Source organism: Salvelinus fontinalis, chromosome 11, assembly GCF_029448725.1.
Source record: "Salvelinus fontinalis isolate EN_2023a chromosome 11, ASM2944872v1, whole genome shotgun sequence".
NCBI classification, from domain to species: Eukaryota; Metazoa; Chordata; class Actinopteri; order Salmoniformes; family Salmonidae; genus Salvelinus; species Salvelinus fontinalis.
In genome coordinates this window covers 24680563-24695902 of record NC_074675.1, presented here as the reverse complement: position 1 = coordinate 24695902, position 15340 = coordinate 24680563, and the positions used below count along the sequence as shown (strand labels likewise).

At 45.8% G+C, this 15340-nt stretch overlaps 1 protein-coding gene across 1 annotated transcript in view; it reads right to left on the bottom strand.

The window, feature by feature from the left end:
* The window catches only part of LOC129865356 (leucine-rich repeat neuronal protein 3-like), a 29121-nt gene extending 14526 nt beyond the window's left edge, over positions 1–14595 (bottom strand). The window contains exon 1 of the mRNA XM_055938081.1: positions 14162–14595. The gene's annotated coding sequence lies outside the window, so the exon portion shown is untranslated. The remainder of the gene's footprint in view (positions 1–14161) is intronic.
* Between the last annotated feature and the right edge of the window lie 745 nt (positions 14596–15340).

The following is a 15340-nucleotide window of genomic DNA, read 5'->3' as shown; positions in this document are numbered from 1 at the left end:
TGTGGTTTTGGATGAGGGAGGAGGGTGAGAGAGAGAGAGAAAGCAACCAGAGAGGGTGGGGGGGTATTCTTTTTCAAATCACCTGGCACTTTAATAAGTGGAATATCCAGAGCATTCTGTAAAACCTGGTTACCCTCTCTTTCCCTCAGGGAGCATTGGCTAGCTCTGTGTACAGCTCTGTGCTTAATATTCACTGGGGAAAGAACACAGGACCTTCCTTTCTCTTACAACGGTAATTTTCTTCTATGGTGTTTCGGTTCTCACCCCCTGCTTACTCTTGTTCCTGTGTTTACTAATCACAATTAGAGACACCTTAATGTGTTTGGGCTAAACGTTATTGCATCCACCGCACAGTGGGTAGCCATTGTCGGTCCCTTAGGGTCTCGTGCCTTGTTTTGCTGGTAATCACCCACCCTGCTTGCTAATTGGCTAAATGAGACATTATTTGGATATGACTTCCATTGGGTGATCAATATCTTTGTGAGATAGCGGTCCACAGCGGTCACAAAATGGAGGCCGGAAAATACCGGTAGCAGCCTGAACGAGGAATCAGGGGTCTGTAAAAAAAAAAAATTGAAAGAAAAGAGCTGCCACAATATATTAAATGGAGCATTACCTTCTTCCTGGATTCCTTCAGATTTGGCAAGGTGATATGGAATCCGAATGTCGGAACGGTTAGCAAGGTAGCCTACAGTACTAAGGTGTTGATTGTACAATGAAACGAAGGGCTATTTTCATATCCATTTAATGTCAGTGCTTAAAATCCCTCCTACACATGTAGTGTATGATTATATTGAGGTTAGTTGTCGATTCAAATGGTGTGGTCTGGATAACATAACAGCGTGGCTCAGTACTTACTCATGTGTGAGTAAATGTGAGTTATGATAATCACAACTTGATTCAGGAAAATTGATGTTTTGCCCTACAATTTATTTCTGGTTGTGTTCACGCCATGCATAACATTTTCTTAGCCTCTCCCGTTGTGTAATGACAAGAGGGCTAGAATTATCACACACGCTGCAGCACGATTGCATATCCTCCACACATAATCATAGATCAAAAAGGTTTTTACCCTTCACTTTTGGACAAGGTTAAACTACCTGAGTACCAGTGCTTTAGGGATGCCAGAATTTCGGTTGAATGAGTGTGCATTGAGCCTCCTATTTAATAAATGAATTGAAACATCCCAGAGAATGTTGAGAGATTGCTGTTATTGGTGATGTGCTCTTTTGTGAAACTGTTTGATGAACAATAAGCTTAAACATTTAAAGACATCCCTTATGAACTGAACCAAATTCAACTCACATGCCCTCTGCTTTTATGCTGATGGTGACCACTTTCGTAATAGAAACTAAATATATGAATTACTTCAACGTTATGTCTGTAACTTAATAACGTTAAGTTCACTTATTAATGTTTAATTCATGACCCAACGGTGAGGAGACTGTCTCCGTGCTCTGCTGCTCTACTATTCAACAGAACATTAAGAGACATTAGTCTGGGGACAGAGAAATTGGGAATTGGAGGTGACACTGACAGAACGTTCAAGCGAGGCTAGAGTATTTTAGATGTTTAGGACCAGTTTCATAAGACAATAGTGTAAAAGAGATGATGATACGAAATCCATCGCTAGATTTAAATAACCTATTCAGAGGTATTCAGTCTCCTAGCCTTATAATCCAAACGTGAAAAAGTAAACACGTTGTAAATACTACCCCACACAGTGTGTAAGGGAAGAATATACAGTGCCTTGCAAAAGTATTCACCCCCTTGGCATTTTTCCTATTTTGTTGCATTACAACCTGTAACTTAAATAGATTTTTATTTGGATTTCATGTAATGGACATAGACAAAATAGTCCAAATTGGTGAAGTGAAATTAAAAAAAGAACTTGTTTAAAAAAAAAATAATAATAATAATAAATTGAAAAGTGGTGCGTGCATTCACCCCCTTTGCTATGAATCCCCTAAATAAGATCTGGTGCAACCAATTACCTTCAGAAGTCACATAATTAGTTAAATAAAGTCCGCCTGTGTGCAATCTAAGTGCCACGTGATCTGTCACATGATCTCAGTAAATATACACATGTTTTGAAAGGCCTCCGAGTCTGCAACACCACTAAGCAAAGGACATCACCAAGCAAGCAGTACTATGAAGACCAAGGAGCTCTCCAAACAGGTCAGGGACAAAGTTGTGGAGAAGTACAGATTAGGGTTGGGTTATAAAAAAATATATTCGAAACTTTGAACATCCCACAGAGCACCATTAAATCCATTATTAAAAAATGGAAAGAATATGGCACCACAGCAAACCTGCCAAAAGAGGGCCGCCCACCAAAACTCATGGACCAGGCAAGGAGGGCATTAATCAGAGAGGCAACAAAGAGACCAAAGATAACCCTAAAGGAGCTGCAAAGCTCCACAGCGGATATTGGAGTATCTGTCCATAGGACCACTTTAAGCTGTCACTCCACAGAGCTGGGCTTTACGGGAGCGTGGCCAGAACAAAAATAAGCAAACATGTTTGGTGTTCGCCAAAAGGCATGAGGGAGACTCCCCAAACATATGGAAGAAGGTACTCTGGTCAGATGAGACTAAAATTGAGCTTTTTGGCCATCAAGGAAAACGCTATGTCTGGCGCAAACCCAACACCTCTCATCACCCTGAGAACACCATCCCCATAGTGAAGCATGGTGGTGGCAGCATCATGTTGTGGGGATGTTTTTCATCGACAGGGACTACGAAACTGGTCAGAATTGAAGGAATGAGGGATGGCGCTAAATACAGGGAAATTCTTGAGGGAAACCTGTTTCAGTCTTCCAGAGATTTGAGACTGGGATGGAGGTTCACCTTCAGCAGGACAATGACCCTAAGCATGCTGCTAAAGCAACACTTGAGCGGTTTAAGGGGAAACATTTAAATGTCTTGGAATGGCCTAGTCAAAGCCCAGACCTCAATCCAATTGAGAATCTGTGGTATGACTTAAAGATTGCTGTACATCAGCGGAACCCATCCAACTTGAAGGAGCTGGAGCAGTTTGCCTTAAAAAATGGGCAAATATCTCAGTGGCTAGATGTGCCAAGCTTATAGAGACAAAACCCAAGAGACTTGCAGCTATAATTGCTGCAAAAGGTGGCTCTACAAAGTATTGACTCTGGGGGGTGAATAGTTATGCACGCTCAAGTTTTCTGTTTTTTGTCTTATTCCTTGTTTGTTTCACAATGAAAAATATTTTGCATCTTCAAAGTGGTAGGCATGTTGTGTAAATCAAATGAAACAAACCCCCCCAAAAATCCATTTTAATTCCAGGTTGTAAGGCAACAAAGTAGGAAAAATGACAAGGTGGTGAATATTTTCGCAAGCCACTGTACTCTAGCTACTGTAAACTACAAACAGTATAGTCTGCAATAGCATATGTGGCAAAGGGCTCGTACACTTAACTACTGTGCCTCGTCCAGGATTCAAGTGTTTACTGCACTGTACTAACATGTCAGTGTGAAATCAGGTTAAGCTGGGTTTTCCCCCCACAATGCAGTTAATTTCCCCCACAATACACTGTTCAATTACCAGTAGTCAACAGGAAGCAATGGAGAAAATATCTAGGAAAAAAATACTGCCAGGATATCAATACCATCACATTAACCTCCAGTGACCTGAGGAAGTCGTAATGGCATTAAAAACCCTAGCACAAGACAGATGAGGGAAATCAGCCATAACCCATTGAAGCTTAGGTGAAAACAAGAGTTCCAAGGAACAAAGAGGAGAGGAGGGAGAACTGGAGCTTGTTTGGCGTTAAGTGGCAATAACTTGCATAACGCCTGCGGTTCTCAGACAAAGAGGAATGCGGTTAATACCGAAGCCAAATGGAATTATAAGATGGATGCTCCTAATCAGAGTCCTGATGCAGTGCAGCATCAACAGAACGATACGGCAAAGGGAGAGAGAAATAGAAATATGGATTTGTCCCTACTGCTTCCAATGTGTCCAGGCCAGTGTCACATACACTCCCCTATGTACTAAAACTTTTCATTTGTCTCTTCGCTCCAGCATTTTGGATTTGAGATCAAATGTTTTATATGAGGTGACAGTACATAATGTCCCCTTTTATTGGAGGGTATTTTCATACATATCTGTTTTATCGTTTAGAAATGAAAGCCCTTCATGTATCTAGTCCACAAACGGGTACCAAATACTCAACTTTTGACTAAATGTAATACATTATAAATACATTTGTCCAAATATTTATGACACCTTCAAATGAGGGAACTAGATACATATCTAGTCGCTAGGGCGCTAGGGCGGCTGAATCAAGTGCACCGCCCGACAACAGCGTGAAACGAACACAAAATATAGGCACGCCAGGCTTTATCGTGGTAGTTTTTAACAGAAATGTTTGGTGATCGATTAGGATTGCCTAGTCAATGCCTTGGTGACCGTTGCGCTACACCATGCCAACAGATAATAGCTTCTTCTCCAGAGTACATCCCCAATGATTTCTAGAACACAAACACATGTTCTGATTTTGACAACTGTTTCGATGGGCCCTAGAAACTGACGAGATGGACCAGAGCCTAACTCATACGGGTAAAGCAGCATTTTTGAAAATTCGTCATTGGCTTTGATACTCTGATTGGTTAGAGATGATCCAATTAATGATGACTTTGTTTTGTACAACCACCCCCATTTTCACGTCACCACAAGCGACTTCAACGACGGCAGTCTCAGAACTGAAGTATGTAGCGAACGTGGAGCAGAGGAAGAATTCAGTTCAGACAAGCCGAGAGCTGGGCTCCTCCTGACTCTGTGACGGTAACTCAGGCATGCCGCTGTGGCTCACCTCATCATCGAGCAGCCAGCCTGCACTGTCAGTTTGGTAGCTAGCTGCTTGTTTGAAGTGAATTCTAAATCCTAGCCTGCGAAGGTCGGCTGGGGTCAAGTGGTGATGATGGGGGGGATCTGGAGATGATTACTTTGGAACATGTACCCGTCACTTGTTTATGCCAATCTACAGTATTTATAAGTATGGAGGTAGAAAGGGGATATTGCATTACATTAACAAAATGTTCTGTACCGACATTAAGTTTGGGTAAATTAGGCTGGGGTCGAGAGGTGAGGAATATTGAGATCATTATTTTGGTATTGTGCAGTCGCTAGTTGATATGTTGTAAGAAACGAAAGGTACTGTCTTAACTATGAAATAATCATCACATTCTGTTCTGATCACGGGTTAGAAAAACTCCCTGAATGTACAGTAGATTCCCAGAAGGAAACAGTGGATGTGCTGCATCTATCGTAGGTGTTGAATGGGAACATACCGGCCCTCAGGGATGTGATTATGTAGCCTATACCGTTTAGCTGGTAACAAGGAAGTATGGTATCTGCTGAAAGGTAGACATTACCCTGGCAGGGCTAAAACTGTTTCCCCGACATAAAGGTCATACGTAATTGCAAAGTAGGGCATCAGAGGAATTGCCTCCTTTTTGCAGGAGAAATGGTTCACAGGAATTCTGATCCATTGGTTATAATCATCAAAGGTTCTCTCTTCACCCCTCCGCTCTCTCTCTCTCTTCCTCTCCCGCTCTCTCTCTCTAATATCTCCCTTCCCTTCTCTCTTCTCATCCTACTTTCCGTGTTTCTTCCCCCCCCCCCTATCTCTCTCTCACTCTCTCTCACACACTCTCCCTCTCTTTCTCTCTCCTGCTCTTGCCTTTCTCTATATTGCCCATTTCCTTCTCTCTTCCCGTCCTGCCTTCTCTCATTCTTCTCTTCCCCAGATGAAACCCCTATAGTGGGTTCCTCTCCTCTCCATCTCCACTCCTTCCCTCTTCTCCATTCAACCCAGTAGCATCATTATCTCCAATAGAGGAAAGGCAATGTGTCTCCCTGACCTGCCCCTGTTTGCCTGCCTGATTCCCTCCCGGTCTCCATGTCTGCCTGCCTGGCTGGCTAAGTGCTGCATGGATAAGCCGCTTGGTGGGTGGCTTTGTGAGCCACCTGTCCCTTCCCCTGCCCTTCACCTCATTGATTTGCCATTACACTTTTTTTCTAAGGTAAGGGGAGAGTCCATTAAACGCTGTCTACTATGCAGTGTGTGTGCATAATTAAGTTTTGTGTGGTGGTGTGAAAAGGGGAAAATGTTTCCCCTTACACCTGCTCTTGCATGGCCGCAAATCAGCAGTGAGTCAACAGTTAATGCGGAATCAATGTTCCAAATTAACCACAGGACACCCCAGGTCTGAGCTCAGCCTAGCTCAGCCGCATGCCTCTCTCGCTCTACAGCCAGTGCCCTTGGGCTGAGTAAGGGAGAACAGAGAACACACATACAAAATCATATGCACAAACATTTGCCTACAGGCAACTACAGACCACACACGAACGGACACATGCATGCATGCAAAGGCAGGCACACACACACACACACACATGCACGTGTATAATCACACGTGCACAAGAAAGTTAGCCCATCTGAATGACAGGATAAGGCCTAATTTTATAATCCCGCTAAATCAGCCATTGATAAGGTCCAAAAGCATGGCGAACACGCCAAACACTTATTTATCTCCCTAATAGATAACCGTACTCTCCCTGTCACTCATCTACATTATTCTTCTCGTAGTTGTTAACCAGAATGAAAGGGGACAGAGATTTCACTCAAAGTCAGAAGGAAATTGAATCTGCAGGTGCAAATGTGGCATGTTTCCTCCCTTGGAGATAGATGCACAGCTATCTATATTTATATTAATTATATATATATCTGGTCAAGGGGCCATGAGTCTGCAGGGTTCTACGTTTCCTTCAGCAGACAGAATCAATCTTTATACACCACTGAAATGAATTTAATTTCAGCTCGGCCTTCTTTACTATGATTTTATGGCTCTGGCTGTGTAGGTCTTCACTGTAAATAAGAATTAGTTCTAAACAGACTTGCCTAGTTAAATAAAGGTTAAATAAAAAAATTATAGGGTATTCTTGGGTACCTATTGTTTCCATTCACCTTGGCTCAGAACAGGCCTGAACAGGCCTGGGGCTCCTGAGTGGCGCAGCAGTCTAAGGCACTGCATCTCAGTGCAAGAGGTCGCACTACAGTACCTGGTTTGAATCCAGGCTGTATCACATCAAGCTGGGATTGGGAGTCCCATAAGGCGTTGCACAATTGGCCCAGCATCGTCCGGGGTAGGCCGTTGTTTTAAATAAGAATTTGTTCTTTAACTGACTTAGCTAGTTAAAGAAAAAAATATTGCCACCTGGAAATGCAAGATGGTTTGCTATATCAGGTATGTCCATGGGCTCGGTTGTCACGCCCTGGCCTTAGTATTATTTGTTTTCTTTATTATTTTAGTTAGGTCAGGGTGTGACATGGGGAATGTTTGTGTTTTATAGGTTTTGGGTGGTTATATGGTAAAGGGGGTGTTGGGTGTAGTGTATGGGTTTGTGTTGAGTGCATGTGTCTAGCTGTGTCTATGTTATACGTTTGTAGCCTGTGTGTGCACTACGTTTGATTAGCTTCACGATCGTTTATTGTTTTGGTTAAGTTCGTAAGTGTTTTGTTTCGTTTTGTCTTCTTCTTAATAAAAGGAAGAGATGGCTTATTTTCCAAATGCTGCGTTTTGGTCCGTCAATCCTCCACACGATCGTGACAGAATTACCCACCAACATCGGATCAAGCGGCATGTAAAGCGGCAACAGGACCCACCTACACAGGATTCTTGGACATGGGAGGAGATACTGGATGGTAAGGGGCCGTGGGCACAACCGGGAGAATATCGCCTCCCTCGTGAAGAGCTGGAGGCAGCGAAAGCCGAGAGGAGGCGATATGAGGAGGCAGCACGGAAGCAAGGCTGGAGACCTGTGAGTAATACCCAAAAATTTCTTGGGGAGGGGCTCATGGGGAGTGTGGCGAGTCCAGATGGGAGATCTGCGTCAACTTCCCGTGCTACCCGTGAGGACTCTAAGAGGGAACCTGAGCCAGTCGGGCTGATATTGGAGGTGAGCAATGGGAATGATACAGAGACTGTTAAGGATTTATTGGGGAGGTTGGAAGAGAGTGAAATGAGGGAGCTGCTGTGTTGGTGCGTGAGGCACAAGATCCACCCGACAGAGCGTGTGCGGGATGTGAGGTTACCTGAGTCAGCTCTCCATGCTCGTCCTGATGTGCGTGCTAACCATCTGGGAATGACAGTCCCACGAACCAGGCCTCCTGTACGCCTCCCTAGTCCTGCACCTCTTGTATTAGCCCCACATACTAACTCTCCTGTGACAGTCCCCAGCCCAGTACAACCAGTGCCTCCTCCACGCACTAGCCCTATGGTGCGTGTCTCCAGCCCTTTACCACCAGTGCCTAAATCACGCACCAAGCCTCCTGTGTGTCCCCAGAGTCCTGTGCGTCCTGTTGCTGCTCCCCGCACTAGCCCTGAGATGCGTGTCCCCAGTCCGGTACCACCAGTTCCGGCACCACGCACTAGGCCTAATGTGCGCTCCCAGGGTCCAGTATGCCCTGTTCCTTATCCCCGCACTAGCCCTGAGATGCGTGTCCCCAGTCCGGTACCACCAGTTCCGGCACCACGCACTAGGCCTAATGTGCGCTCCCAGGGTCCAGTATGCCCTGTTCCTTCTCCCCGCACTAGCCCTGAGATGCGTGTCCCCAGCCCGGTACCACCAGTTCCGGCACCACGCACCAGGCCTACAGTGCACCTCAGCCGGTCAGAGGCTGCCGTCTGCACAGCGATGCCTGAACTGCCCGTCTACCCAGAGCCATCTGAGCCATCCGTCTACCCAGCGCCATCTGAGCCATCCGTCTATCCAGCGCCATCTGAGCCATCCGTCTACCCAGCGCCATCTGAGCCATCCGTCTACCCAGCGCCATCTGAGCCATCCGTCTATCCAGCGCCATCTGAGCCATCCGTCTACCCAGCGCCATCTGAGCCATCCGTCTACCCAGCGCCATCTGAGCCATCCGTCTGCCCCGAGCCGTCAGAGCCGCCCGTCTGTCCCGAGCTGTCAGAGCCGTTCGTCAGTCAGGAGCCGCTAGAGCCATTCGTCAGACAGGATCTGCCAGAGCCGCCAACCAGACAGGATCTGCCAGAGCCGCCAACCAGACAGGATCTGCCAGAGCCGCCAACCAGACAGGATCTGCCAGAGCCGCCAACCAGACAGGATCTGCCAGAGCCGCCAACCAGACAGGATCTGCCAGAGCCGCCAACCAGACAGGAGCAGCCAGATCCGTTAGCCAGCCATGAGCAGCCAGATCCGTCAGCCAGCCATGAGCAGCCAGATCCGTCAGCCAGCCATGAGCAGCCAGATCCGTCAGCCAGCCATGAGCAGCCAGATCCGTCAGCCAGCCATGAGCAGCCAGATCCGTCAGCCAGCCATGAGCAGCCAGATCAGTCAGTCAGCCATGAGCAGCCAGATCCGTCAGCCAGCCATGAGCAGCCAGATCCGTCAGCCAGCCATGAGCAGCCAGATCCGTCAGCCAGCCATGAGCAGCCAGATCCGTCAGCCAGCCATGAGCAGCCAGATCCGTCAGCCAGCCATGGGCCGTTCCTCAGTCCGGAGCTGCCGTCCCTCAGTCCGGAGCTGCAGTCCCTCAGTCCGGAGCTGCAGTCCCTCAGTCCGGAGCTGCAGTCCCTCAGTCCGGAGCTGCCCCTTATCCTGGTGCTGCCCCTTATCCTGGTGCTGCCCCTTATCCTGGTACTGTCCCTTAGTCCAGAGCTGCCCCTTAGTCCAGAGCTGCCCCTTAGTCCGGAGCTGTCCCTTAGTCCGGAGCTGCCCCTTAGTCCGGAACTGCCCCTTAATTCAGTGGGGTTAATGTGGAGGGGGGTCATTGGGAGGAAGCTACGGAGGCGGTTAGTGACTATGGTGGGGTGGGGACCACGACCAGTGCCGGAGCCGCCACCGTGGAAGGAAGCCCACCCAGACCCTCCTCTAGACTGTGTGCTGGTGCGCTCGGAGTTCGCACCTTAAGGGGGGGGTTATGTCACGCCCTGGCCTTAGTATTATTTGTTTTCTTTATTATTTTAGTTAGGTCAGGGTGTGACATGGGGAATGTTTGTGTTTTATAGGTTTTGGGTGGTTATATGGTAAAGGGGGTGTTGGGTGTAGTGTATGGGTTTGTGTTGAGTGCATGTGTCTAGCTGTGTCTATGTTATACGTTTGTAGCCTGTGTGTGCACTACGTTTGATTAGCTTCACGATCGTTTATTGTTTTGGTTAAGTTCGTAAGTGTTTTGTTTCGTTTTGTCTTCTTCTTAATAAAAGGAAGAGATGGCTTATTTTCCAAATGCTGCGTTTTGGTCCGTCAATCCTCCACACGATCGTGACATCGGTAGAGGTATGTCTTTACTGATGTTGGGTACAGTGCACATTTACACCCCTTCGTATGTATTTGGACAGTCAAGCTCAAATTACAAAGGTATATACTCCAGCATGTTGGATTTGAAATCAAGTGTTTGATATGAGGCAACAGAATGTCACCTTTAATTTGAGGGTATTTTCATACATATCTGTTCGACCATTTAGAAACGAAAGCACTTTATGTTGTTAGTCCCCCCCATGTGAAGAAGTCATAAGTATTTGGACAAATTCACCATTTTTTTTACTAGGCAAGTCCGTCAGTTACTACTTTAGCCCGTCAGTTAAGAACAAACTATTATTTACAATGCCAGCCTACCGGGGAACAGTTGGTTAACTGACTTGTTCAGGAGCAGAATGACAGATTTTTATCTGGTCAGCTCAGGGATTCGATCCAGCAACCTTTCAGGTTACTGGCCTAACACTTTAACCACTAGGCTACCTGCCATAGTGGTTATAGTGTATCAAAGTAGTGAAAAGTTTAGTATTTGGTCCTGTATTTCTTGAACGCAATGACTACATCAAGCTTGTGATTACAAACTCAGATGCAAAATTTTAGCTTCACTATCCAAATACATACGGAGGGGAGTGTATGTCTCTGTGTGTGTGTGTGTGTGTGTGTGTGTGTGTGTGTGTGTGTGTGTGTGTGTGTGTGTGTGTGTGTGTGTGTGTGTGTGTGTGTGTGTGTGTGTGTGTGTGTGTGTGTGTGTGTGTGTGTGTGTGTGTGTGTGTGTGTGTGTGTGTGTGTGTGTGTGTGTGTGTGTGTGTGTGTGTGTGTGTGTGTGTGTGTGTGTGTGTGTGTGTGTGTGTGTGTGTGTGTGCGTGCGTAATTGCGCATGCATGTCGACTACACCTGTGTGTGTGTGCAAGTCTATGATGCATGTGTCTGTGTCTCCATACATCCATCACTCTGTCTGGGTAGCTCACGATTGCGCGACTGCCTGGATTTTAGCCCATTCAGTCTCAGTGGTACCGTATCACTCCTAAGCAATAGCTTCTCATTAGTGTATCCCGGACGATACATATTAATCTTGAATATTACGGGACAGATCGAAAGCACAGCAGCAATCCTCAGATGTCTCCCCTCTATTTGAAAATGCTATTTGCATATGCCCCTCTCACCATGCTCCCTCTGATTAAAATCTCTATTCCCTGAGACTTCAGGAGTTACCTTTGAGCGGATGAAAGGATATCGCTTCATTTCAACGACATTTTCAGACTAGATTAAGAAAAGCTGAAATGCCACTGATGCAGGTAAACAACAATACTTTGATTTTGAATTCATACGTGCTTTTCTTAATGTGTGCCCAGCCGAAATCTGCTAGGAAACAGAAGGCTATCAGCTCTGGAAGGCCTGCTTACTGTACTGCATGCTTGAATGTTCTGAACTCTTCCCTGTGGCTGTCTGTCTGCACCACGGTTGCCATGCTGTGTATTCAGGTATCAGAATCAAACCAGGGGCTTCTTGTAATACATCATTATGCAACTAACTATTAATTAGGCGCAGTGCATTTTGACATTGAGTATAGGACTGAGAGTTAAACCCACACATCTTTGCTCCTCCTCGTAGATAGATAGCCTGGAAGATTGCACTCGGGCTACGTGTACGTTCTCCTCTAAATACATACACCCACACACTGGCACACGTCACTGTATTAGGCTATTGTATGAGAGAAACCTATTTAAATCCTGTTTCACACAGGCCCAATGTAATGTAGCCCTAACAAGATCAATAGACCTGTTTACACTGTACTCTACTGCAAGAGTTATTGGGTAAAAAGCAATGATCTATTTTGACCTAAATGAAATCACCATTTGACTCGAGGATTTTTATTCCCATCTGAGAGGGAGAAGTAGTTACTGGTTTAGGGCTCTGATTCTTAAAATCCCAGGCTAGACACATAGCATTACAGATGAACTTCGGTAAAGTGAATAGAAATACTCATTTAAAGAGAAGGTGAATACAGACGGGTTTGCTGACAACATCACAGAAATGATGCGCGTGCATTCAATGTGGACGGAAGGAGTGTGTTGTTTTGATTCTTGCTGGTCAGATAGCCAGCAACAATGACAAGAAGCTGCCCTGTGGGGAATTGTATGTGACTCGTTTCAGCTTGTTGTATCATGTTATTGATACCATGTCTTGTTTCGAGGTGTTTTGACCGATGTCATGTCTATGCTAATATGGCTCAAATCCGCTTATGAGCTAACCAACAACGGTAATGATATATTTGAGAAACAACAAGTGCTCATTGTGCAAATGTATTTATGTTTCCAATCAACATTTGGAGACTAAATACAGTTTAAATGTTGTTAACAGTCTAAGACAACCCCGTCTGGTTTGCCCCTTGTTGCTAAACAACCAACCCGTCTACAGACATACACAGAGCTCTGATGACATCCAAATGTAAGGTAAACAGTATTGTATGTAGTGTACAGTAGACTAGGCTCAATATGAATTGTGTTACATGGAGACAGGCTACAGAGCTTTAGGATGAGTTGGCTTTGGATAGGCGTGCCAAGCACTGTTTTGGTCTGCCGTTCTCTCACCACAGGATGAAGATGGTCTCCATCAGAGGCAAATTACAATGGTAAAATGGTGGTTAGGTTTCATGGTGAGCATTGAGCAATGCTATATAATTTCATATTGAATGGCTGTTGGTTAGGCTTCTGTTTGGAAGCCTAACCAATGGGTTCTCAACCCATTGTGTCCATGTTCAATATAAGCAGCATTAGCTTTCAGAAGCAACAAGGTAGACTGATTCCCTGATACAGCAACAAGGTTAAAACTGACAACTCTGCCTCATATATAGGATACATTATAGTAAGCCTTACATGTTGACTTCTCATTTGAATGTTCCATGAGCGTTGGAGAGGTTATAGTTTGGAGAGAGAGAGAGAGGGAGGGAGAGAAACGCCCCAATGCAGTTAAAGGATTAGACTCGCTGCTTCTCTCTCCAAATCCTGCAAGGTGTAGGAGGTCAGGCTCCGGGGATATGTGGTTATGTGCTTGTGTTCAATATGGACTATGCTCTGCACAGAAGATGCCTCGCCGTGACAAGTGTCATTACGCAAAAGCTCCGGATGCAACGTGCAGATATGGTGCTGAAGCGAATGGATCTGATGCACGATGCATCGTGGGAGTGTATGTGTGTGTGTGTGCGTGCGTGCGTGTGTGTGCGTGTTGTGCGTGTTGCGTGCAGCCCGGGGATAGGCCTATTAGTGCTTTCGTGGCAGGTAGCTACTGAGAACGGGTTCTCTTTGATTGCAACAGGATGATTCAACCGAGAGCAAAGCGAGAGGGGAGGGAGAGTTAGCCACCATTCTGAGAGTTTCTAGACGTGTCTTGTGTGCGCGCTCTCTAAATGCATCAGCAACAGGACGCGCATCATAGCATACATGTATGCACAAATCCACCTGCTTTACAAAAAAATATATATTCGACGTCGTATCTTTTTGGTGTGATTTCATTCATAATCCATTTCCATCATAAAGCACATTCTGCATAGTTGCGCAAAAGCTTTCCTGCGTCTGAAGGTTCGAGAACAATCAGTAGCCAAGCTGTCATGCATGCCCGATTGTTACATTTGCAGTAAAACATAACGATAACCATTTTCATACATAATGTTGTATATAGCTTAGCAACACCTTTCTTGTTATGCTAGTATTTACTGTGTCGTCAAAGCCTTTCAGCAAACCAGATATTTCCCGTTAACTTCTTGGAAATCCGTACTGCAACAGTGGCGATATAGCATATGCCCCACATATCTGCTCTCTAGATGACAGAAAAAAATATTGGGGAAAGGGGGAACTCACCCGCAATAGTCATCTTCTCACATCGACAGATAAGTATTCCCTATATCCCCATCTAGCGCACTGGTCCAGAGACGGAGGAGAGAGAGCGCGCAACACAGACAAGCCTAGACGGCGGCTTCTTATTTTTACGCAGTTGGAGAGAGACCAGCTCCAGATTTTCCTTCTTCCCAGTATTGTTCCCTATCAGAAAACCGAAAGTCCACAAGCAGAGATAGCTGTTGGATTGGTAGAAGAGCCTCTATCCCCCGTGTCCTTTTCCACGGTGGTTAACGGCGCATCTCCCCCTCGATCAGCTGTCACAGAGACATGGTGCTTTCTGCTCAACACTCATTAATATCAGAACAACCTCCGCTCTCCAGAGAACAGCCAATAGCGTTGGAGATCCAGGCACGGCGCTCGCAGCATCCCGAGTCTGGTTGGCTGAATTCACCCGTCTGTCCTTTCTTCGACCCTCTCTTCCAGGGAGTCTTGAAGCAATAAGGAGGGAAATGAGATGGGGGTGCAGGAAGAAAATGGATATCTGTTCCTATTAGAGCTCGCGCTCGGATTGAGTCCCAGGGGGGTTTGAACACATTGTTCTACAAACGGATGTTCCTGCTGGGTCAGAGGAAGCTCCATTACTGTATGGTTTACCAGAGGTTCGGGAACAGATCATTTGGATTCCCATACCCTCTGTGCATCAGGGCCGACAGACATGTAGGACATGTTGCTATCCATTTGGTGCCATCTTATCATAACATACAGTTATTAATAACTCCTGGAATGAATAATGTGAAACATCATTAAGTTTGTCATAATGAGAAGTTCATGACTTCTAAAGTGCCCTTACTTTGTATAGGCTTCAGTGGCCACAATCCCCCTAGCTTTAAGAAAGGAGCCAACTCAATTTTCAGGGATGAATAAATTGTGAAGGAAGTGTTGTCCTTAAGCTGGCATCGCACTTTTACCGCCCATGCTCAGACCTTCAACGTTGACCCAGGGGACCACACACACACACACACACACACACACACACACACACACAGTAAAACTCTCAATGGGGTGAATGGCAGTCACTTTTATGTGGTGCATGACTGATGGGGGAAAGTGAGGTAAATTGAGCCAAAGTGTTAGTTGAGCCACCCCTTGTTTCTAAACCATACACAAAATGAAACATGTGACCAAATACACTACCGGTCA